The following is a 25,682-nucleotide window of genomic DNA, read 5'->3' on the forward strand; positions in this document are numbered from 1 at the left end:
ATGTATAACTATCTATGCACATATGTAATACCTGAGCAAAGAATAAAAAATATGGAATTCACAATATAAAAAGAGGCTTCAAAAGAGGTTAATCCAGCCAAAAAGATGTTTTAAAAAGTAATTATAAAATAAACATAAAATCCCAGAAAGAAAAAGTAGAATATACATTATCTATTTTTGTGATGGGCAGAAGGAGAACAAGAGGGAAAGAAAGAGGGAACTGTTAATAGAAGGGTGCATAAATCACTTTGAATATAGGGGAAGAAATTGTTGTTCTATTTTTGACTTGATAATAAAAAGCGCTTAAGTATAAGGGTGTGTTTTGCCTGTGTATGTACAATTGGGGAAAGCAATTTGGTGATACATGTTGTGATTTTAAGACATCCGTGCCCTTTTGATCTAGAAACTCCCTGTCTAGAAATCAGCCTGAGGAAATAATCAGATGAAAGCAAATGATAGTCATCGAAATATTATTTGTGACAATATGAGAAGACTGGGTTTGTCTTATTTTCCAAAACTATAGAAATAATTAAAATAAAGCATGCTTTTTTCATTCGAAGAAATACAATTCTTAAACTTTGTAAAGAATATACAATAAACTAGAAAACAGTGTAATGCTAAGTGAAAGAAGGATAAAAAACTGCATAATCCCTTTTATCACAATTTAGAAAATATATATGAAAGATTAAAAAGTAATATCCTACAGCAAATTGTAATATTATGGGCTAATTTAATTTTCTTCTGTATATTTTTTCTTTGTCTATAGTTTTAAAAAACTATATGCTCATTATAAAAATTTAAAGTAATGGATATGATAGAGAAAAATACAGTCCCAGAAAATAATGTCCATGAAGATTTGATTATAAATTTTAGAAAGCTTGATCTGAAATACCACAGGGAAACCATTTCCTTTATATTATTCTAAAGCTAGGCTCCTGTTTGAAACAATGAACTCCCCTTTCCACTTGCCCTCGTTAGTGTTCTGATAAAAGCATTTCCCCAAAGTTAGGATTAAGGGGGCTGAAGACGGGGGGCACCAAGTTAAACCAAGTCATATTTTATGTTTTAAAAATTTTACAAAGGTACAGCATTAAACAGACATCTGTTCCCTGGCTAAAACTTATGCAAATTAGAATCATTTTAGAGATATATTTCAGGAAGTTTGCCTTTCACTTCTTTTAATGCACATGTTTCAGGGCAATTAGTATGAAACATTTAAAGTGATTAGAGGTTTACAGATATACTGAACATTGCATGTCTTTGTAGCATAAGCCCATTTAATGTGAATCTCCTATTGTCTGAAATAGGTCAGTTCTGAGAGAGGCCCATTATAAATGAATTCTAATGATGTGAGGATCTTAAGTATCATTCATCTTAAGTGGAGTTTAAAATAAAATCGTATATCAAAGCTTGCAGAGACCCAAAAATCCCTCCAAATAATCTTCGTATTATAATCAGCATAACTTATGGCAGAGCTCGTGAAATCCTGCCAGCAATTTTGTGACTAGTAACATAGAATCCCCAATTCACCTTTGGGCAAAGCAGCACCAGCAAGGCGGCCAGCTGTTCAAATCAACACAACTATCTGCAATTAGGAAATGACTAACTACCACAACAAAGTAATTTTTAAGAGGCGGAGGGCATCAGTTCTTCTCTTAATAAAAAGATATATCTGCATGGTGAATGTAAAAAACTCAAATAAAATACCCACTTTGGGAATTATACACACAAGGTAATAAATAGAAAGGTGTCTCATAATTAACTGGCATCTGTACCAATATAAATTCTTCCGAGGAGACTTTTTTAAATGTTAAACACCACAAGCAAATCAATTTAGGTGTCCCAGCTTGTACACATCCATCCTCCCACCGCCATCTTAGCATCAGCCATCTTGAATTCCTTTTTCCCCTTCCCTCCTCAAACAGCTGCAACCTTGCTTCTAAGGCAAACTTTCTAGTGGAGCTTTCCCATTAGAGCAAATGATGACCTCCGCAAGGTGGAATCCCAGGATTTTGCTTGATCCTTATCTTATGACCAGTGCCTGCAGCACTTCGCATTTTAAAATCATACTCTCCCTCCCTGGTATTCTCTCAAATTGTCTCCCCATATTACATCACTCTGAGGTCCAGCACAGCCCGTGCTGCTCAATCACGCTCTGCAGGTCCAAGCCGGTGAGTCTGGCTATTTCCCAAACAGGTCCCTTTGGATGTGCCACATACTCTTTCGAGTATGCCATCCTTAATTTCTGTATCTCCAACACCTACCACAGCCCTTGGAACATCTCAAGCACTCAAATGTGTGTTAAGTAAGTGAAAGAGTGAATTAATTGGCTGGATATAACCAGGCTCATGAGAGAATCCAAGATTAGGCTATAAGTGGTCTTGGTCTTCCAGAACTTTTACTTGTAAAGGTTTTGATGATCATAGAGACATTAGGCAGTCATGACAAGACAGCAGAAACAGTGTTTTTGTTTTGTTTTCCCTCTCCTCTCATACACCACTCAATGTGATGCTTCTGACACCAGATGAATGGGAATTTTTCCCTATACGTCAACCAAACAATTCTCCAGCAGACACCAACTAGGTGTCCTATAATTTAACTCAATTCTGACACCATCTACCTGGAGATAGCATCAGATCCCTCAGGGTGAGGGCTCAGTCCCATAAGACTGCCCCCGGCTTCAGACACCAATCACAAGTACCACAGTGGGCTGCCACCTGTAATTCTGATCAGCCAGCTATAAATCAGGGTTCCCACCACAACCTCCTCAAGCTTGAATGATTTGCCACAGCAGTTCAAAGAACTCAAGGAAGCATTTTACTTAGGTTTATCCATTTATTGTAAGTGATATTACGAATGATACAGATAAACAGCGAGATGGAAGAGCAGTATAGGATGAGGTATGGGAGAAGGGATTCAGAACTTTCATGCTCTCCCCTGGCACACTGCCTTCCAGGAACTTCCATGAGTTCAGCTATCTGGAAGCCCCTTGAGCCCAGTCCTCTTGGGTTTTATGGAGGATGCATTATGTAGGAATGACTGATTACATCATTGGCCATTGGTGGTCAACTCATCCAGAGCTTGGTAGGTAGGGCTGAAAGTTCCAACCCTTTAATCACATGTTTGGTTCCCCTGGCAACCAGCCCCCATCCTGAGGCTATCCAGGAGCCCACAGAGAGTCTTCTAAATAGAACAAAAGATGCTTCTATCACCCAGAAAATTCTAAGGGATTGAAGAGCTCTGTGCCAGACGTTATCACTCAGAAAATAAGAAAGGTTTTAGGATTTCTGTGTCAGAAACCAGGAGTCAAAGACCAAATATTAGAACAAAAGGTTCTCCTAGCACCCTATCTACAAGGGTTTTAGAAGTTCTGTGCCAGAAACTGGGAAGCAGAGACCAAATATATATATTTAATCCTAGCAGTTTTCTAAATTACTGTACACTCATAATTTTATTCTATTGGTACAAGCCAGAAATGACATTGCAAACTATTGATAATTTCACAGAATTAGTGTGTTTTTCTAATGTTGCAACTCTGAAGAAAATTTAGGTGCATTACTCATCTATGGCATGTAAATCATATGAGCTGTCAAAGATTTCAACACAGTAAAATTCACAACCAAAATTTGCTTTCAAATGGAGAGATAACTGATGATGACAGAGCATGATGACTAGCAAACTGCACAGAGTGAAAACATCTTTTTATAACCTCTGTCATATATGGAAATTTCATCAGTATGAATTAACAGTGACAGAATTTAGACAGATAGCACATGAGACCATTGAAAAGCCTCGTGACCTGCTATTTGGTACCAAGGCAGTAGACTAATGCAGATCAGATTATGAGTACAGCTTAGCAGATCTTCAGAGTAAAACATACTTCAATTTGTTGGATACTGCTTAACTGTTCCCTATTATATATTTTTCCCCTTTTAAAAAAAATCCCCCATCTCTCTCCAGTCATAGCTGGACACACTGCTCCCAAGCTAGAAAATATGTTTCCCAGTCTCCTGTGCTTCTTGGGGTGAACACGTGCCTGAGTTCAAGCCAAAGAGAGGTAAGCAGAAATGGTTTGTGCAATATTCAGGAAATCCCCAGCCTAAAGACAAGACACTGCCCATTGTGCACTCTTCCCCTGGCCAGAAACAGTGATGCCTTGGGCTCAGAGACAGTCCTACATGCAAAGGATAGCTAAAGTGATAGTTCTTAGAGCACCTATCCACTGACCCTAGTCTTTCTACCTCCCTTTGGCCTAAATAAGATAGAAATAAATTCCTATCTTATTTAAAACACTGTATTTTGGGCTTTCTTTGTTACTATACACTTAGCCTATGCTACAAGTAATATAAATATTGGCCGATTCTTTTGAAAGTTAACATGGCAAACCGTGAAATACGAAGCAGCAGTCATCTCTATATTACTTTATTGATTGATGTTGTTTGTAGATGTTATAGTTTTCCAAAGCACTTTGACATCCATTCTCATTTAAGCCTCACAACATCTTTGAGTCATGGTCACAATTTCAATTTAAAAAACTAATGCTCAGATTATGGTTAAGTAATTTGCTTAGGGTCAGACAATAACAGACTTTAAAAGTCTGTTTTTGCTCAGTTCAGCACATTTTTTCACTGTCCTAAAGAATGCCCATCCCACAGCTAACTGCCCTCAGAGTGGATTTTATATTGGTTAGATGGAAACTAGTTACAGAATGACCCCCTCCACCGCAGCCCTCTCCACCAATTTGTAGTGCGTGTTGGGGGGAATCTGGCTAGATGCAAAGCCATAAAACAAAAATCAAGAAATGAACTTTCAAATTCTACTAATTGGGCATCTGTGTAAGTTTGGCTTTGGTTCCACTTTGATTTCCCTGCCCTAGTGCAATGAGGGCAAGGGCAGAAGTTAAGTTGTATTCTCCCATTCAGTATTCTATTCTATTAATAATAATGAAATAAATCTACACAAAAGTTAAACAATTTTTAGTTATATTTGACAAAGATGCTATTACTAATACTTAGATATTCTTTCTTAGGTAAAAAGAGATATACTTAATTTTCAGCAAAATAGTAACTTGTATTTCTCAGCAGCCTGTATTATTTTCTTAAATATTGTTTTTATAGCAGTTTGGGAGATAAACATATATTGGTCAAATGAAGGAATTCATTTAGGTGGAAAAAATAAGTTCGCTTATTTTGTGTTTTTTTTTTCTGAGGTAGAAATAAAAACTAATTCAATCTGTCCTCAAGTTCTGCAAGTCAGTAACATATTTGTCAGCATGGCAGTAATTGCGTATGTTTTTAAAAAGTCACCATAAAAATACAAATGACATAGTTAGCAGAGTCCTCATTTCAACCTCTGTTTTTCATTTGATGGAGAAACACTGGTAGAGCCTCATATGAGTGAAAAGTCTTAGGTCCCCAGCTACTCTACATGAAAGAATTTGGCCATGGAAAGTTCAAAGACAAATTTAAATCCCAGTATTACATCCACACACAGCAGGAATTGACCAATGATCCATTGCATCAGTACACTGTACTTTCACACATTTCCTTCTACCCAAATACTGGATCACAGACTGCCATTTCACTCACTGCAGTATATCAAGACCCCCTGAGCCTATGATTATCAATATCATTCAAAATCTGGCCAGGTATGTTCTAATTTTCTCTCTCATTACTCCCCAAAGCTACCCTGGGAGTCCAGTGAAGCCAGGCTCCTTGCTTTTTCTGAACAGGCCAAGTTATAAATTCTTTGCAGTCTCAGCACCTAGCACAAGACCTGCAAATAATAGGTGGCAAGGCATTTCTAGTAACCAGGGTTTCTAGAAACTGGAATTGGGTTATGGCATCAAGTAGGGAAAACACATTTGTTTGCTGCTACTTATGGCTCCAATCTGTTCATCTGAGTCATCTGGTGGGCTAGTTAAAACAGATTACTGGGTCCTGACCCCAGAGTTTGATTCAGTGGGCACGCAATGGAGCCTGAGATTTTGCAGCTCTGAGAAGCTCCCAGATGATTCTCATGCTGCTGGTCTGGGGACCACTCTGCAAATCACTGGCTTATGGTAACCAGGATTAGTTTACTGATTACCCTGATTACCACCCACTGTCCTCTTAAAGAGATTAATAAGGCCAGTGTAAATAATGCCAGATGCAATTATTCTACAAATATTTTCAAGGGGTAATTATGTTCAGGCACTTTCAAGGTCTGGGCAATACAGCCATGTACAGTGCAGACAAGTCTCTGCCTGCATGAAGGTAACATTTTTGTGAGGGAGACAGACAAAATAAGTGGAGGTAAGTGGAAAAACGAAATAGAGAAGAGGAAAGGAAGGGCTGAAGTAGAGGGGTGGCGTTAACATAGACTGGTGGAGGAAGGCTGCACCGAAGACATTTGAGCAAACACCTAAAGGAGGTGAAGGAACTAACCAAGGTGGCTACTTTGGGAGGCTCATTCTAGGCAGACAAAACCAGCGTAAAGGACTTTAGGGGCAGGAATGTGTGCCTGTGCCGTCATGCTGCAGGAAAAGCACAGAGGCCAGTGTGGCTGGAGTGCAGAGATGGGGTGAGGGGAGGAGGGTGATCATCACAGCTGCATAACCCCTTTGCGTTTTATTCTCAGTGACATGGGGAACAATTGCAGTGGGATTTGATTTGAGGAGTCAAATGGTATCACTTAAGTCTTGAAAGGATCCTTCTGGCTGCTATTGACTGAAGGAATAGGGGGCAGGGGCAGGAGCAAGGAGACCAGCTGAGGCCACTGGAAGGAGATCATCATCACTTTGACTACGGAGGTCACCAGGAGAATCATGCTAAGTTGTTGGATTCAGGATCTGTTTTGAATGTGGGATATGAAATAAAATAAAAATCAAAGAAAAGATTTGGTTTTGGGCCAGAGCAGTTAGATAATGTGCTATTTATTGACAGAGGGAAAACTAAGAAAGGGGTAAGTTTGGGGTAAATTTGTGCAAGGGGTGTTGAATAAATTGTTCTCTTTTGCCAGTGAAGTTTGTGATGTCATTACATATGGAAGAGTAGATGTCAACCAGGTCATTAGTGCTCAAGAATTTTGGATTCCAGTGTGTATGGATATAAACATGGAGCCATGACATTGAATGAGATTATCTGAGGAAGGAACCACACTAAAGAAAAAAGGACCCAGTACTTGGAGGTTGAAAGGAGAAAAAAAAAAAAAGTAAATGAAGGAGAGGCCAGTGAGGGAGGAATAGGAGAAGGTGTTCTAAGAAGACGGTAGTGTTAAATACAATCAGTGGTCAAGTAAGACAGGCCGCCAAATTGGCCACCAAATTGGCCAATATAGAGGCAATTAGTGGCCCGACAAAAACAGTTTCAGTGGAGGAGCCTTTCCAAATACCTCACTTGGGGTAGAGGTTGGGGAAAGGTGAAGAATAAAGACAAAGTTTTATGCCAAGGGTAAGGAGAACAAGTAAGAACAAAGCTTTTTCAGAAAATATCATAAATATCATGTGATTCTTGAAAATCAGTCTCCAAGAGGCCATGGGGCTATGGAGGCCCTTGGGAAAAGGGTGCATTCCAGGTCCTATCCCAGAGATTCAGGTTCAGTAAGTCTAGGAATAAGATGGGACCCAGAGATGTAATTTTAACAAGAACTTGTAGGAAGATGTTGTCAGTTCTCCTTGGGGCACTTTTGGAGAACTGTCTCCCAAACAGAATTTCTGGTTATTTCCAATGACTTAATGCAACAAAACAAACCAAATGCCACAACCACCATGTAACTAACACACCGAACCTTTCCCTGAAACACCTCCAATACCTATTCTACCAAAGTGAGTCAGGGCCTTGGAGTCTCTTGACATTCAAATGAGATTGGGAACAAGGTGATAAACATGAAGACTTTTTAGAAATAGAGCAGATGGTGCTCTTCATGTTGGATCTAGGAACTCTTTTAGGAAAACCTAGACTGCCTAGCCCAGGAAGACGCCTTTTGCTACACAAGAGGACCGTCAAACTATTTAAAAATTTTGTTTTGTTTTTATATTTAAGAGACTTCCCTCAAGAAAGAGGTTACTTCCTGCAGTGTGAGGAGATTATACATTTATGCACTAACACATAAACCTTGCCTGGATTTTATTTTCTAAGCCAGAAAGCATTCGTGGATGTGCAGATTTCAGTGTGTTGCCTGTTAAACTGCATTTCTTACTTATGGGCACTGAACATAAATCACCCAAGAGAAGCGAACATTCCTCCTGGAGTGAGGTATTTCAAAGACTGCCTCTACTTCCTCTGGGTGGGAATGGGTGGTGCCCAGGATCTGATCACATTTATGTCTCTATTTTCATGGTAAAAATGTGAAGACAAAAGTAATGGACCAGATCTGAGTTCTCCTGGCTGTCATGGGCTGCAGGCTATTGTTTGTATTAAGCAGCTGAACACTGTTTGACTTGTCTTGGTGAAAAGAAACACTAGCTCTATCTTGCTGCGTCTCCTCCAACAAAAAGGCAGCAGAACAAGTGAATCACCATGACTGACCAGCGTGTTTTCCTCTTACCCCTAAATCTGGTCTCCACATTAAGAGATATACTAAGGAGACCATAGGCGTTTATTTCCCTGCCATTGGCGTCAGGAAATAAAGGATGGAGCACCTGAAGAGACCTTCTCAGACCTAGTATTTTGCACATGCCCTCACAAAAAATAAACCTGTATTACGCATAGAGAACATGAAAGCAAACCAAAAGTCATAAAGAATTCTGGAAGTCAGAAAGAAGTTTCCATTTGATTGACAAAAGCTGCAAAACCAGAACCCAAAACACATCCAGGATAAAATCACCATGAAGATGAGGACCGAACTGGGAAAAAACTGCAAGCTCAGATTGAACGTAAGAGCAGGAGAGACCTCTTGGGCAATCGTCTGTGTGATATTGAAGTATGGTATTCCATGGCCACCCCCGTCCTTCCAGCAAGTGGTAGGAGAGATTGAACTCGAGATAAAGAACTGTTCTCTACTAAGGATTAGTTTCCATCTAAGGAGGTAGAGCCATGAGGCTGGGTGGGGTTTTGGGGTTGGGTTCTGTGCAGGTGTGGAGGCCTCACCAGGGCTAGAATTCATGGGCACCTCCCCACAGACACTGTAGGCCTATTCAATAGAACCTGCTCTCCAGTCAGGGCTGCCAACTCAGAGGGCTTCTAATGTGATGTGGAGAGCCCTGCATCCTTCGCCAGCTGTAGCCGACTTAGTGCTGAAAACGCTTGAACTTGCCCAACATCCTCCACAAAGAGGCCAACTCTATAGAAAGACACTTAGCTTCCTAAGGACTGGTTAATTGGTATTTCAATGTGATGCCCTATGCCAACACCAGGACTGGTATAATGGGTATAGGTGCAAAACAGGACCCATCTGGCTGGCAATCCTCATTTCGGATCTTTACATCTGACCATGAAAAGGCCAAGCTGGAAACAAAAGGGTGGCAGAGTAAGGATGAGGGCCCCTGCCTCCTGGAAACAGGAATCCCTTCAGGAGGCTGTGTATATTTTCACTGTGCAGCTCCTCTTTCTCGTTTGCTATCTTAGCAAGCTCTGTCAAGGAAGAATGTGGAAAAGGGAAACAGTGGGAAAATAGGAACTCCTGATACTACAGAACCTTTTTCTCCTTCAACTTTACCTCCAGAGACTGAGCCTATGTCATAGTTGATTCTCTAATACCATCATAAACAGCTTTCAGGAGAATCATGCCGACTGAGTCAACTGCCAATCATACAGGGAAGATTTTAGGATGGTTTAAGAAGACGGAGAGAAAGGATTTATGAAGTAGTAGATACCCACCCCTGCCCCACCCAAAATAAACAACTCAGTAGCATATACTTCTCTTTTTTCCAATAAAGAGACTGACATTAAATACAATCTGTTTCTTGGCTTCTTGTGCTCTCAACTCTAGCTTGTAATATGTGAAGTCATTTGAGATTATCCTCAGAAGTTCCACAAATGTCTTGTGGTACAAAATGATTACCAATACTGTGATTAAAAAGTGCTTTTATAGGTGGTAACCTGGAGGTCTGATACAACCTGAAGTAAACAGCACTGCTGTCTTGTTTGAAAGGTAATTAGAAAGCCATTTTGTTCTGACAGTGGAGAATCCGATTCAGGAGAAAAGTTTCTTCTCTCCTGAGGGGCCAAACCAAATATGTGATGGAATATAGCTGTGGCACTCTTTGAACCTTCTCATTGGAAAATCTGGAGAGAAATGGGACATACAGCAACTTTTAAGTTGAAAGCCCTTGTGACCAGGGCCCCTGTCTCTGTGCAAGTCCATCCCTGGAAGAGCAACGGTGCAATGCAATAACTCAGCGCTGCCCATCACATGATGGTGATTGGTATGCTCCCCTGGGTTCTACCTGGGATGACCAAATGGTACCCTTAGCCTCCACTGAACACCCACTTCACAAAGACATATTATCCTGACAATTAAGATCTAATGCAACAGTTCTCCCACTGTGGACACAGACCAGCATTGTTAGCATCACCTGCAAATTTCATCAGAAATGCAACTTCTCTGGCCTTTCCCCAGGCCCACTGAACTCTGGGGATGGAGGCGCCCAACAATATATGGTTTTAGGAACCCTCCAGGTGATTCTGATCTCACTAAACCTTAAGAATGACTGTTCAATAGGCAAATTAACCCATCATTACAATCATTCATTCCGGGTGTGTGAGCCACCCCTCCCCACCTCCCCCTTCCACCCCCTGCATTTTCAAGATAAATCATTTGACGCTATAGTGAATTTGAATTACTATCAGCATTGATGAACAATTCAATGTTTCTTTTCAAAATATCTCATTTTTCAGGGTAGAGGGCTGGGAAATCAGACCTTGCATCAGGTGAAACACTGAAGTTTAATTAAAATAATGCAAAACCAGCAACAGCTGCCCTGCTGTGACGCCTATGTTTGTACTTAATGATGTAGGTGCTGTTTTTCAGCACGAGAGAAGTACCCGTGATAAATATGATGCAGGTGCACCCAGGATGTTACTTTTTTTTTTTTTTTTTTAGGTATCTCCTCTCAAAGCCTTATGCAGCTAAAACCATTCAATGAGTGGACTATGCACTATTTGGGATTTGAAGAGACACCTGGACTCATGTAAGATTTTGTATTGGGACAGTCACCTAAGACAGAAATTCCTTTTTAAAATATACATATTTGGGATAACAATGCAGACAGTTCACTTACCAGTGGATAGTAATTTAACTATTCTAATCCTTATTTTTCATGAAAATCAGCCACTCTTAGACAAGGCAGATGTGTTAAATCAATTTAGGAAGGCAATTTACTATGATGAGGTTGTTAAAGAGTCAAATGGGACATCAGGAAATTTATGCAAATATTTTTGGGAATTTGTTCTGAGTATGCAAGTGCTATATAATTAGTTATCATGCTTTTCATGCAAAATTAAATTTGCTATAATAACGAATCACACTCAAGAATAAGGCTAGTTAACATGAAAAGAACCCTCATTTTTATGACTGAAAGACTGCAAATTGAGGGTAAACTGCAGGTGAATCTAATTCCAGCCTTTAGGATTAGTGTTCATTCCGGTCAAATGAAACCAACTGCAACAAGGGGTGGGCGGGCTCTCTGACTCTGGACAGCACGTGTATGGATGCAAAAATCACAAGAAGGAGAAGCAATGGAGCATTGTGCTTTTTGGACTAGGCTATCTCAGCTATCATTAGCCAGATAGTCTTTTACCCTCTAATTATTTTGAAAGGACTCAGTGCTATCATTTAATATTTATCAGACTAGCAAAGCCAGACTTCTATTTTGGAATATCTCTAAAGTCTAATTACTGCTCAGTCCCTTCCTGCCCCAGACTGACAATTTGGAGATAATTTGGACTTCCAGCATGTTGGCTCTTCCTGCCTCACTCTGTAAATGTCCCCACTTGTCACGGGGCTCTCTCGACCTCCTCTCGCTGTCAAAGTCCTATGTCTTCTATATTTGCCAGGCTATGTAATAGTTAGGCCCTTGGCCCGGTGCGGTGGCTCACGCCTGTAATCCCAGCACTTTGGGAGGCTGAGGTGGGCGGATCACGAGGTCAGGAGATCGAGACCATCCTGGCTAACACAGTGAAACACCATCTCTACTAAAAATACAAAAAAATAGCTGGGTGTGGTGGCCGGCGCCTGTAGTCCTAGCTACTCGGGAGGCTGAGGCAGGGGAATGGTGTGAACCCGGGAGGCGGAGCTTGCAGTGAGCCGAGATCACGCCACTGCACTCCAGCGAGACTCCGTCTCAAATAAACAACAAAACAAACAAAAAGAATTAGGCCCTTTATGCCTTCTGGCCACTTGTAGCCCACTACCATTTGGCCAGGACTGAGACATTTTCCACAGCATGAAACTTTCTGTGATGACGCTGGAGAAGTCCTGAGCAAACCAGGTGAGTTGGTCACTCTACCACAATCACACGTTTCCCCATGACTCCCAGGCTGTTTGCCCATTCCTGTGGGTGTCAGTTTCCCTAACTATGCTTCAAATTCCTCACTAGGGTAGGTTCAGCTGTAACCTCTAGTGCTGTGGACTAGCCCTAACCCCAGGAGTCGTGTATGCTCATCTGCTAGCCACTAAAGAAGTGGAGGCTCCAACCAGCGAGCCTGATCGCTGACCCATGTCTTGCCTTATCCCAGGTGGACTGCTCAGGAATAAAGGGGTTTCCAGCTGCCTGAGGACTGAGAGAGGGCTCCTTCTGTCACCTCCCCAGATCAGAGCCTCAAAGATACCAGTTTGCATCACAGCCACCCCCACCCAATCTGTGATTAGACTCAGTCCCCTTCAGTGGGACTAGCACTTTACCTAGGTTAGGCTCAGTTATATTCTTGCTTTATACCTACTCCACACCAGATCATTGTGGAGGTCCCAGGCTTATTATCTAAAAATACCTTGCAACCTACTATTAAAAGTGAAGGCTGCACCTGAACATTCATGTTGTCTTTACCCAGAGGATCACAAAATAGAATCTAGAGTTGTCAAGCACTTTGTCATATTAAGCTTACAATGACAAAACTAGGTTTTAGTAGCATGATTTTAGGAAAAAAAGGAACCCAAAGCCATACATTTGAAGACGACATCTATCCCTTAGACTGAAAAGACAGACATGGTAGAAATGTCTTATAAAAGAAGAGAAAAGGGGGAAATGAATGCCTGGCTGCCCATAGAGACATCTAGTTTTCTGTTGAGGCTGGCTGTTAAAAGTACCTGACTCCATTGGTTTCAATAAATAGCTCAATCACCTTGTTCTTGCTAAAGGCCAAGCTCAGTATTCCCTAGCCACATACAATGCATTTAACCCTTTTCCTCATTATCCCACTTAAGCTAAAAAACAAGACAAAACACACACAGGATAGCCAGATGAACCCTTAATCCAAAACAATATCAATTTAATTCACTCCATTTGCTAGTACTGCCTTCTCAACCATGCCTTCTCAACCAATATTAATTAGGTAAAACTTAATATTCATGAAACCTGGCCCACATCAAAAATTATATTCCTATAAAAATTTGCATGTTTCTAGTTTTTATACATTTCATACTTTGTCTCATAAGTCATTTTGTAAAGTGAGTGTCATTCCCTCATTTGTCACTTTTGTAAAGCCCATCTTATAAAGGTTTATTTAGCAGAAAGGCTAATAGATTTTATTAACAGGCATAGTCTTTCCAACCTGTAAAAACACCAATACTTAAGTCAAATATTTTTGTACCCACTATGCAAATAGTACTTTGCTAAAAACATCACCATTAGCCTAGGAGAATGAGACAAAGCATAGATGGAAGAAAGTTCTATGCAGTAAGTGATACAGACATTTTACAGCAAAAAGGTATCATCTGTGATTGAGATCCAGAGGCAGGTAAAAATCAAAGCTTAGAGAGTGAGCTTGTGGAAAGATAATTGATAAACTACATTTTACATGATACTTTATTTTCAACGCTCCATTACAAAGTTTGCTTAATTATCTTTTACAACATACCAGTAAAACAGTGTGTCTGTCTCCGTATTACTGATGAGAAACTTGGGCTCATAGAGTTCAAGTAACAATATCTGAGTGGGTAGTTGAAAACAAAATGTTACACTAAATCATTAAAAGTTGAAAAATTATCTTTCTAGTAATTTTCACCACCCATCCAGAATATTCTTCCAACAACTGCATTTGAGAATCTATCCTGGGGGATGAGACCCTAGGACACATAGAAGCTATGTGGACCTTGACTACTTTGGGTCTATTTCCTTATTTATAAAATGAAGAGATGGGGCCAGATCAGTGGTTAGCAAACCTCAGCCAGCACTAGTACCACCTGGAGAGCTTGCTAAAACAGACTGCAGGGCCCCACCCCCAAGAATTTCTGATTCAGCACATCTGGGGTGAGACCTGAAAATTTGCATTTCTAACAAATTATCGGGTGAGGTGGATGTTGATGCTGCTTGTCCAGGGACCACTTTGAGAACCACTGGACTGGTCTTTAGGGCCTCTAGGATTTTGAGTATGGAAAGACAGACAATATTCTTAACTTCTAGACCAGCTGCAAGTAAGAGTTCCCTCATTTATCCTTCCATCTATTCATTCAACAAATGGACACTTGTTGGTTTGTGAACAAGTGTGTTTTCAAATAGTTCCCAGTTTGGCTAAAAGTAGGGAAAAATCTCAATTATTTAATTGATATCATTTATGGATATTTGGCAATTTTCTTTAACTCTATTTTGTGATCATGTAAAATCAGGAAAAAAATCAATTAAATCAGGAAATGCATGCAAAAATTATTAAGTGTCTGACACAAAGAGAGATCTCAGCAAACATTAGTTCTATGGATCATGGAAACAATTTACATATCATATTGCACTTTTGCCTCTCACATTTTTATTCCAGCTGCTAGCATCTATCCTATTTCAGCATCTCAGGGTTTTCCCCCTCATCCTTTGTTGGAGAAGCTGATGAAGTTAGCAAGGCTTGGGTCAAGGTAATACTGAGGCAGGGATAGCCTGGGTTAAAGAGGAGAGAATGATTATATGCAAACTATATGACTGGTTCCTAACATAAGTTAATGGATTAAATACAAAATCCCTGTCCTTCAGTGTGTTCCAGCTCTCATTAGTGCCAACCGCATCTCAAGGCACACCTTTCTCCTGTGCCATCTATGTCCTTGGCATACAGTTGGAGCAGGAGATGGGGGTGCTACTGGCAGCCAAAGAAATGGACAGAACCAGTGTGACTGTCTGGGGAATCTGACAGAGAGGTAAACTGAACTTAATCACTGTCCCAGCCGAATCACATTCGTAAAGGCTGAGGTTCTGTGGACAACTGTTATAAATCAAGCAATTCCTAATGTTTTCCTACAAGACCTGAGCCTTTGGCTGATCTCAGTTTCTCAGTATAAGAACCATTTGTCTCACCCAGGGCCTGGCATCAGCAATTTGGTGTTATGTCCCAAGAAATTCCCCAAAACTCCTGGGATGGCACAAAGTTGTCCTAGCTATGTGAGTTAGACTCTGAGCTCCAGACAGAAATACTCATTTCCAGGTTGAGCTTCTAAAAATACCTGCCTTCACATATGTCCTTTGGCTCCGGGAAGTTTCCAAACTACAACCAAAGTCTGAGATGAAAACTTAAAGAAGGCTAGACTGCATGAAATTTACCTTACCTATCCCGGCACAAGCCAGAACTGGATGAGGTGCAAACCAGGCCTGCTGTGCAAACAGACGCATTCTACCTCTGGGGATGGCTCAAGGGGATCATAAACACCCCACTTTGAGAGGGCAGGAGGCCTGAGTGGCATTTAGGTTTCTCTGAGGCTTATTTTGTGAAAGCAAAACTGACTCACTGAGAAAACATTTTAAAAATATTTACTTGGAATTACATAAAAAATATTTTAAATGATTTTTTTTTTCAGAGGTAGGAAAGTCTGTTTCATAGCTGGCTGCTGAGTCAGACAGAATAGCCAGAAAGACTTTGGGAAACCTCAACTTCTCTGTGGCCTCTGCAGTTGTGAGGCTGGGAGATGTGGTTCTGAAACCCAGGCAAGTTGCTGAAGCACAGAGAGGAATTCCCAGAATTTCCTCTAAAGTTTTCACTTAGATGTCACAAAGAAGGCCTGATTTCAGCAAAATAAAAATTTGTTGCAGAGTCACACATGAGCACCAGTTGTAACTAAGAAAATATATATACATTCTAAAGCACATACTGTATTCCAAGTACTTTTTTTTTCTTTTCTTTTTTGAGACGGAGCCTGGCTCTGTCGCCTAGGCTGGAGTGCAGTGGCACGATCTCGGCTCACTGCAACCTTCACCTCCTGGGTTCAAGTGATTCTTCTGCCTCAGCCTCCCAAGTACCTGGGATTACAGGCACCCAGCTAATTTTTGTATTTTTAGTAGAGACGGAGTTTCACCGTGTTGACCAGGCTGGTCTCGAACTCCTGACCTCAGGTGATCCACATGCCTTGACATCCTAAAGTGCTGGGATTGCAGGTAAGAGCCACCATGCCCAGCCTGCCAAGGACTTTTAAAATGTATTCATTTGATTATTCACTCGAATTCTTCTGAGCATCTGTTACGTGTAGTTCTAGGAGCTGTTGGATATAACTGTGAAAAAAATGGACTACGTCTCCTTCCATCACTGCCGTATTCAACCTACCTGGGAGGGAGGAAGGCACTGGAATGCAGAAACATAGCTTTATCATGTTAAGCCACTTTCCCAACTGTACACATGGAAACAGCCAGAGAAATTTGAACAGGATTTTGTGTCTCCAAAGTGTGTACTCTGGCCTTTGGGGAAGGATGGATCCAAACATAAAGGAAGAAGAAAATTAGATGACTCCAGCTTACGAAGATAGCATTTATATATTCCCTGAGTCCCTACATAAACCTGAGAATAAGGTACCCTTCTAACAGAAATTGGCATTCCTTTTCACTACAGGGACTTTGAGATGTTTCCTGAGGGATTTCCATGTACTGCAACTCACTGTAATTATTTCAACCCTAGCCTTCCCTAAGCTCTTGCATCTCTAGTTTCTACAGCCAACCATATACTGGTTTTAGGGGTGTTGAATTGCTCAAAGTTATTTTTGGATGCATGCACTGGACATTTGTTATTTTGGAGTACATCAAGCCCCCTTCCTTGTGGGGATCACTCCCTGCCAGCTCTGTGCACTCTATCTGCTCCCAGGGTAGAGTTTGTGACCTGAATGAAAGCCAGTTAACATATCACATTTGCCTGGAGATGTAAATTGGTTCAATGATGGGCACTGTACCCAATCAGAACCAATGAGACTAACACGAGAATGGCATCTCTGCTAGCCTTGGCCTCCCAAATTCAGCATTTGAGTACTCACTGACACCTGGACCCATCATACATTGTATTTGGATATGACTGCCCTCTTAAAAATGCTTGCAATATTCGTTTTTGCCTGATGTCATCAAAAAGAAGTTGTTGATAGTGTGTGCTGGAGTTGGTAAAGCTGAAACTACCCAAATGGCTGTCACTAGAGGGCCAATAATGATGCTGTCTTTCAGCACTTATAGTTAATACATAACTAGAATCATGCAGCTCTCTTCTTTAATTTGTTCTGGATGGTGAGCCACTGTAGGGATGAATTGCTCAGCATTTCTGGCAGAGGAACAGCAACCTCTCAGGATATCCTTGATTAAAAAACAATAAGGCCGGTCACAGTAGCTCACGCCTGTAATCCCAGCACTTCGGGAGGCCGAGGCAGGTGGATCACAAGGTCGGGAGACTGAGGCCATCCTGGCCAACATGGTGAAACCCCATCTTTACTAAAAATACAAAAATTAGCTGGGCATGGTGGCACATGCCTGTAATCCCAGCTACTTGGGAGGCTGAGGCAGGAGAATCGCATGAACTAGGGAGTTGGAGGTTGCTGTGAGCCGAGTTTGCGCCACTACTGCACTCCAGCCTGGTGACAGAGCAAGACTCAGTCTCAACAAAAAAAAAAAAAAAAAAAAAAAAAAAAAAAGAGAAAAAGAAAGACAACAAAGCTGGTCACAGAGCTGGTAAACTGGGGACAGCCACAGCAAGAGTCCTGTAACAGCAGAGAACAGTCCTCCATTCCCTCGGAGACATTTTCCAGCTCTTCATTTGAAATGCTTTCCAGAAACCTGGAATTCTGGACATTATGGTTATTAATATAAAGACTCCTATCATTACATAGCTCCCATCTCCACTGACCTCTACCCCATCTCTAATGACCTGTTTACAGCTTTGACATCACTCGCAGAGCAGGATTTAATGATGACTCATCTGTGATACCTCTTCCTGCCTAAATTCAACAGCATCCTGGCTGCTCACAGTAGAGTGCATTTACCAGAAACAACAGCATTTCCTGGGTGCTTGCTGGAAATGCAGCATCTCAGATTCCACTTCAGACCAACTGAATCAGAATCTGGTCAAGAATCGGCTTCTAACATACTCGCAACTGCTGCTGCTGCCGCCAGCCTGGGAACCACATTCTGAGTAGCAGGAATGTAGACCTCAGTGTTTCCTAACTCTACTGATCATAAGTTCTGTTGGGGAGCTTCTTCAAAATACCTGTTTCTGGACACAACTTCAAACCCTTTGAATCAGAATCTTCAGAAAAGGGACTTTGGTATTTACAGCCAGCCCAGGTGGTTCTTCTGGATGGGCAAACAGAGGAAACACTGGGAATCTAATTTAGAGTTCCAGGCCGAGCTCTCAGCTGCCTGCTCTTCTCCTGCCTGAATTTGTTGCTTAACAGATGGAAGCACAATACTGCTCCCACTAGGGCTGTTTCTTTTTCCCTTTTGTTCCTCCAAAGACTTGCTACCAAATGCTGTGTCTTCAGCATCTGGAATTGTTTTTTACCTTCTTTCTATGCAGTTAGGTAAGCAAGGACCTTGGAAGGATTCAAATCCCAATTCTAGGCAAAGATACGTTAATAGTCACATCCCAGTGGCAATGCTGTTTAATGTTAGTGTTTTGAAGACAAAATGCAGATTCCTGGCCCTGGTTGTTCTGCAGGTTGTAGCCTTAATACACTGGTCGGTCTGAGTACATAAGTTTTCTTGAGGGCTGACAAAATGCAAGAACAGTGTTAGTAATGGAAGAAAGGAATAAAAATGATAACCCTCTCCATCTAGGATGTAGGAAAACAGTATTTGTTAAGGTTTTCTATCTCTCTGAAAAACTGGTAAATAATATAATTACCTAAAACTCTTAGGACTTTTGTTAATTGCTTCAATATTTTTCCTTCCTTAGCCTTGGATTTTTTATAAGACAGTAGCGACATTAGTACCTGCAGGGCTCCTCCTGTGAAGACTAAAAGTGAATGCATAGACCAGTGCTTCTCAGTGGGGGATGACTTCGTATCCCAGCAGACACTGTTGTTTGTCATACCTGGGAGAGAGGGGCTTGTACTGGCTGCTAGTGGGTAGGAGCCAGGGATGCTGCTAAGCATCCTACAATGCCCAGGATAGCCCCCACCACAAAGACTATTGAGCCCCAAGTAGTGCCCAGGTTGATCTAGACCAAATACTCTCCACATCTTCACAGCTTAATGATCATCACCCTGCTGTCTCTCTACCAACATTTGGCCCCAAGTTACCTGATTGGTAGAACCAAGATTTGAAACAATGTTCCTCTGCCTCCAGAGCTGTATTCTTTTCATCCCAACGTGCTGACTCCCACTGGTAGCAGACTATGGTAATTTTTTCATGTTGATTTATAGGAGGTGCTGCAAATTGCAAATCCTGTTCTCAGTCCCCCAAATTCGCTGTGTATCCGCTCTCATTATGTCATTTTCAGATGGAGAATAGAGGGTTGAGGCTTGGAGCAACAGAGGAAGCAGAATATACAGAGAGTTGACATAGACTGGGATTTTTATCTATTTTGTTTTAAACAGAGCAACTGAGCTCTTACGAGAATCAAGAGATTTAAAACTTAATACATTTTAGGGGGGAAAGCCGAAGACTCAACTACAGAGGCGGAAGGAGAAGTAGGCTGGAAGTAACTAACAATTTCTGACTTGTGGTGCCACCAGGTAGAGCTCCTGGAGTCTCTACTGCCTAGGCAGTCCTTGACATCCTTTGAGAACCAAAGTGTTAAATATGTAAGAGCACTGGATAATGAACACGTAATTGGAGCATGGGAAAAATCAGACACTATGAACTCGATTATGATGTGTTGGTAACAAGGAGTGAAAGCACCTAACCTATTCAGTGAGGTTACTGATGAAAAATATATATAAATATTATTCAAAGGGTAGACTAGATGCAGTGCCTCATGTTTAATTTAAAATACACTTGCATTTCAACCTCAGATGAGCAGTTCTGAAATGTCATGAAGTGCTGGGAACTTTCATGGAAAGAAAAACTTGCGGCAATCATAATATTAGAATTTGCTTGCCCTAGGTGTCCATAATCTTAGAACAAAAAATACTCTTTATGTGGAAATACCCTGTAGTTACTAGGAGCCTTTTATTATAGAGAAAAAGAAAGACAATAAAAAGGAATTCATTCTAAGGAGGTGTTTAGAGTTTCCTTTAACTGTTTCCTTTACCCACATAGCTTGCCATTAATACTTCTCTATTAAGCTTTCAGAAAGAGGAATTGGATTTGCCACCAAGTCGCTGAAGAGGTGTGAGAGTGGTACACTTGGGCAATTCTGAGATGGGGGCTTCCCTGACAGCAGCCATCCAGATCTGGGTCTGCTTTCCTTTTTCACCTTATTAGCTATTCCCACCTCATAGTCCACAGGCCTGTGGAGGGGGCAAGGTACAACCAGGGTACAGCCATGTGGACAGGGAGCAAGGGAGAAGGGGCTGGGGAAAGCGCCTAAAAGAAGAGGTAGTACCACGCATGCCTTAAATATCTCACAGGTTTCCAGTTGGCTTAGCAAAAAGAAATGATATAGAGATGTACACAGGGGAGCGCCAGGTAGAATCTACCTACCAAGGACACCACTGGTCTTAATAAAGAATAGCCAAGTGTTATGGAAAAGAAAAGGAGAATACATCTGACAAAAGTGGGGGGTGTTAAAAAATGGGCAAGGTGTTTAGAAATAAATAGAAAGGGAGGATGGGCTTAGCAAATGAGCAGACTCTATAAGCCCATTGGAATTCTCAAAATTAAGGTTAGACACAAGGGAGAACATCTATATCATGACACATTGAAATAATAAGTATATTAATTTACTTATCACATCCAATGCTGAGACAGATTATGTAATTCCTGAACTCTCCAGAATTTTCTTTTGTAATTCCTGAACTCCCCAGAATTTTAAAAACGCTAAAGAAGACACACACCGTACCCCACAGGTGAGAAAAAGGAGTGGTTGCCCAAGACCCCTCTTCTGTTCAACTTCATGAAATCACCCATGGAATCTTTTAAAATAGGGATTCTGAGAGATTCTTCTGGTTTGTGAGGAATCTGAGTTTTTTTAAAGGCTCTCCAGATATACCCCTGAACAGTAACCTTTTACCAGAGGGGCCAGTGGCTAAGACACTATGAAAGATAAAGAGTGTAATACTGAGCATTATTTTCCAGATTTTGGAGGGAATGTGGCCAAGAAAGCAAGACTTTTTTTTTTTTTTTTCCTGAGACACGGTCTCACTCTGTCACCAAGGCTGGAGAGCAGTGGTGCAATCATGGCTCAATGTAGCCTCTACATCCCAGGCTCGAGTGATCCTTCCAGCTCAGCCTCCTGAATATGGGTTTACAGGCATGCACCACCACACCCAGCTACTTTATTTTTCGTATTTTTTTTTTTTTTTTTTTTTGTAGAGATGGTGTGTCACCATATGTCACACGCTGGTCTCAATCCCCTGGGCTCAAGTGATCTACCTGCCTCGGCCTCCCAGAGTGCTGGGTTTACAGACATGATACACCATGCCTGGCTTACATTGTTTTTTTTTTTTTCTTATTAAATGTATCAATAATTTTTTTATTTAAAAAAAGGACATGTTTTGTGTTGCCTGTTAAAAATACATGTTGTAGCAAGCATATAATATCTATTAACAAAAAGAAAAAATAGTTTGCAAAACTCTTAATTATAACTTTATTTGATATGTAACTTTGTGCACCATATGGTATTAGTAGCAGCTAAAAAATATTGAGGGCCGGGCACAGTGGCTCATGCCTATCACCCAAGGTTTTGGGAGGTTGAATCAGGAGGATCACTTGAAGGCAGGAGTTCAAGATCAGCCTGGACAACATAGCAAGACCCTGTGTGTACAAAAAACTAAAATTAAAAAAATTAGCCGGGTGTGGTCATGTGCACCTGTACTCTCAGCCTACTTGGGAGGCTGAGGAGGGAGGATTGCTTCAGCCACGGGATTTAAGTTTGCAGTGAGCTATGATTATGCCACTGTACTCTAGTCTGGGCTACAGAGCAAGACCCTGTATTAAAAAAAAGAAGAAAGTATTAAGCATATACTATGTTCTAAGCACATATTAACTAATTTAATACATACACAGACATACATGCACACACACTCCCACTGTACCATGTGCTATTATTATTCTTATTTTACGGATCAAAAAATGAGCAAATATGTGTGCAAAAGTATGTGTGTGTGTATGTGAGTGTATGTGTAGTTTTAGGTAAAAGAATGAAAGATATCCTAATTGTCCTTGACTGATACAGAATTTTTTAGGCTATAATTAATATTCTTGTGCTGTGCTGATTAAGACTTTTATCAGTTCTTGGGCTAAATATAAATATTTATACTCCTTTTTTGTTGGCAGGTTTTAATAGTTTAAGATAGATTCGTAGAAAGGGTAAAAGATGAATAGCAAACAATTGATGGATTCTTCTGAAGTTTAACATTAATGATTAAACAACATGATCTGATGACTTACTCAGCAACTCAAAGACAATACAACATAATAAATCTGTCAATTAGCATTTTCATCTTCTCTCCCGACAGAGCTTAATGGCATCTGCAAAATGCAATTTTCAACCCAGAGCTCTTTGACATTTTCTGTTTCCTCCCATGTCCCTCTCCCATTGTTCCCATTATGACTGAGAGCAGCAACGTGTTCTGCTCCACGGTGGCAAATGCGTCACCTGCCATTGAAAGGAAAGCAATTATTGTGTCCTCGCTAAATCTCAGGGATGACTTGGGTACTACTTTTCCACTTAAGTGCATAAACAGCCAACCCAGGACTGGTTTTAAGTGGCTGAACCTTAGCAACAGCAGCTGGGCTACAGGTTGATGTCACCTGAGGTGCCCATTAAAGGTGTGGAAAGCTGCCAGACAAGAATGACTTCCAGTAACTACGACTTCTCCCTGGAGGGAGCACAACGCACTGCCACACACAAAGTGACAAATAATGACTGCGAAGATAGCATCTTGCCTTTATCTTCCTGGTCCTTCGGTTTGAGGACAGTGACCCGGGCGTGGAGGTTAGGCTGTTTCTTGGATGGGTTTCCAGCTGGTGGGAGTGGATGCTATTTACACAAGTGTCAGGAATTACAATTCTTCCTCTTCCAGGCAGCTATGTTTAGCTCACATGTGTGTCACACATGTGTAGACCCCTAACACCACCATCTCTGAACTATCAAGTAAGGAGATTCTGGGTGATGAGAAAAAGTGTGCCCTCAGGGAGACTTCAGAGAGTACCTTGGAGCTTTACATCTAATGAGGACATCTCAATTGTTTTTCTAAGCTTCAGAGTCAAGTGCCCTGACAAAATGGGCTCAACATAACATTTCCCCTTGAGTCATTTTTAAATGCACCTTTTTCTTCACTGAGCTAAAGAAAACTGCCTTATAAACACCATCAATGTACCAAATGAAAGATTCCATTCTAAATAAATATGGCAAGCCTCCATTAACCAGAATCCAACACTCTAATGCACCCAGTTAACCAGAGTTAGGTTCACTACCTCATTTTTAGAATAAAAAACCAATACTTAAGAGCATATAATAATTTCAGCCAAAAAAACCCCACAAAATTTTCAGGTCTTTTTATGCAACAACTAATTTTCTCAGGGGTGCATTTTCTATCTACCTGTTTACACAGAAAATGAGTTTTTAGAATAATGATTCTGAGGCAATAATCATACAGTCAATATATATAATTATTGGCACGCTTGTGCTTAAGACTTGAGTGTTTTGGAAAAAATGTCCACTGTATTTGAAAAGAAAATTTTTAAGGATTCTGAGATTAATGATAAAGTAGACAAATTTATATTCACCCTTACACCTTGGGCTTCTAGTATTCCAGAAAAAAAAATAATAATAAGTGTTTCTTTTACCCTGCTATTTGCTCTGCTTCTAGGGGAGGTCGGGAAGCTTTCCTTCACCTCACAGATGGGTGACCCAAGGTGGGAGGTCAAATGACTTGCTCAGAGTGAGGCAGCATGTCAATACCCAATGCAGGGTTAGACACCAGAGCTGTGGACTGAGCCCTTCACGGGCAAATCCATCACGTAGAGGTGTACTGCTTGAAACCACTTTTCCAAAAGGTTCTCTTTGGAGGGAAAATTCTGGTCTCAGGAAATGAAACTTTGATTACCCAGCAATGGGACTCCTTGCCAGCTCTTTTTTGAAATAATTATGAATCTAAAACGTGCAGTTGTTTGCTCTGAATTTTCCTTTAATGTTCACTGGCAGGATGAATATAAAGCCTCCACAAATTAAGTCTTCCCAGAATTAGTTCAGAAGTGCGCTTTCTGTTACTCTGACTAGCAGCTCCTAGAGTTTCATAGGAGATCGGAAGTTAATTCTTTTTTGCTCCAGGCAAAAAAGCAGGGGATGATAATGTTTAGGTACTTTTCTCCCTCTTTTTTAGATAAATCCCAGGGCCTGAAGTCTGAAGAGGTCATTAGTCAGCAGAGGGTATAATACCTCGGAAGAGGAAAGGCTACGGAGTCACTGGGGTCTGGGTTTGAAGCCTGGCTTGGGGCCTTTAATGCATTAGCAATGAGTGTTAATGCTCTCTGCTTTCTTCCATGACGAGGAAAAGCCATGGCCTTGACGAGCTCAACAAATAGAGTGTGGAAGTGAAGTCACACAGAAAGACTCAATGGTCCTACATTTCTACCGCTACTATCCACATTAGCCACACTCTGTCACCTTGTCAGCCACCACTGAATTACTAGTAGAATTGAGAGTGGTGACAATCTAGCATCTTCCTACTTACTTTCAACAGTTTCCATAACCATATCTAAGTCCTTAGAGCCAATCAGACTGCATTGCTGAACACCATGCAAGAGAAAACTTCTCAAATCTCCTTTGCCAATTATATTATGTTGATTTTGCTCACCTACACAGTGAGGGACTGCACTGAGTGTTGTGTGCAAATGACAGTGATTAACACACAAGGACGGTGCTTGTTTCAGCAGCACATGTACTAAAACTGGAATGCTACAGAGAAGATTCGGATGGCCCTGTGAAAGGATGAAACCCAAGTTTATGAAGCACTCCATATAGAAGGGAAAAAATCAAAGACACAAGGGAGGACTTTGCAACCTCCTATGTGCATACACAGATTTAGTAGAAGGCACTGTGATAAGGGCTATAGGAGGGACTCAATTTGCTATCAGAAGAAAAGGCAAGAGAAGAAGGCCATTAATAATCTGTCAAGAGATGGTTTATTTCAATGGTTATGTGTGTGGACACTGGAGCCATCCTGCTTGGATTCAAAGTGTGGCTCTGCGACTTAATGGTCGTTTAGACCTTGACCAAGTC

The 25,682-nt window shown here is 41.0% G+C and overlaps 1 protein-coding gene and 1 non-coding gene across 9 annotated transcripts in view; one reads left to right on the plus strand and one right to left on the minus strand.

Annotated features, from left to right (window-relative positions):
* Positions 1-25,682, minus strand: part of NCKAP5 (NCK associated protein 5) — a 996,626-nt gene that overhangs the window by 630,541 nt on the left and 340,403 nt on the right. The window lies entirely within an intron of this gene.
* On the plus strand, positions 25,321-25,426 carry LOC129032213 (U6 spliceosomal RNA). Its single transcript, XR_008501237.1, has one exon. It is a non-coding gene; the product is annotated as a U6 spliceosomal RNA (small nuclear RNA).

This window comes from Pongo pygmaeus, chromosome 11, assembly GCF_028885625.2.
Source record: "Pongo pygmaeus isolate AG05252 chromosome 11, NHGRI_mPonPyg2-v2.0_pri, whole genome shotgun sequence".
Lineage (NCBI taxonomy): Eukaryota > Metazoa > Chordata > Mammalia > Primates > Hominidae > Pongo > Pongo pygmaeus.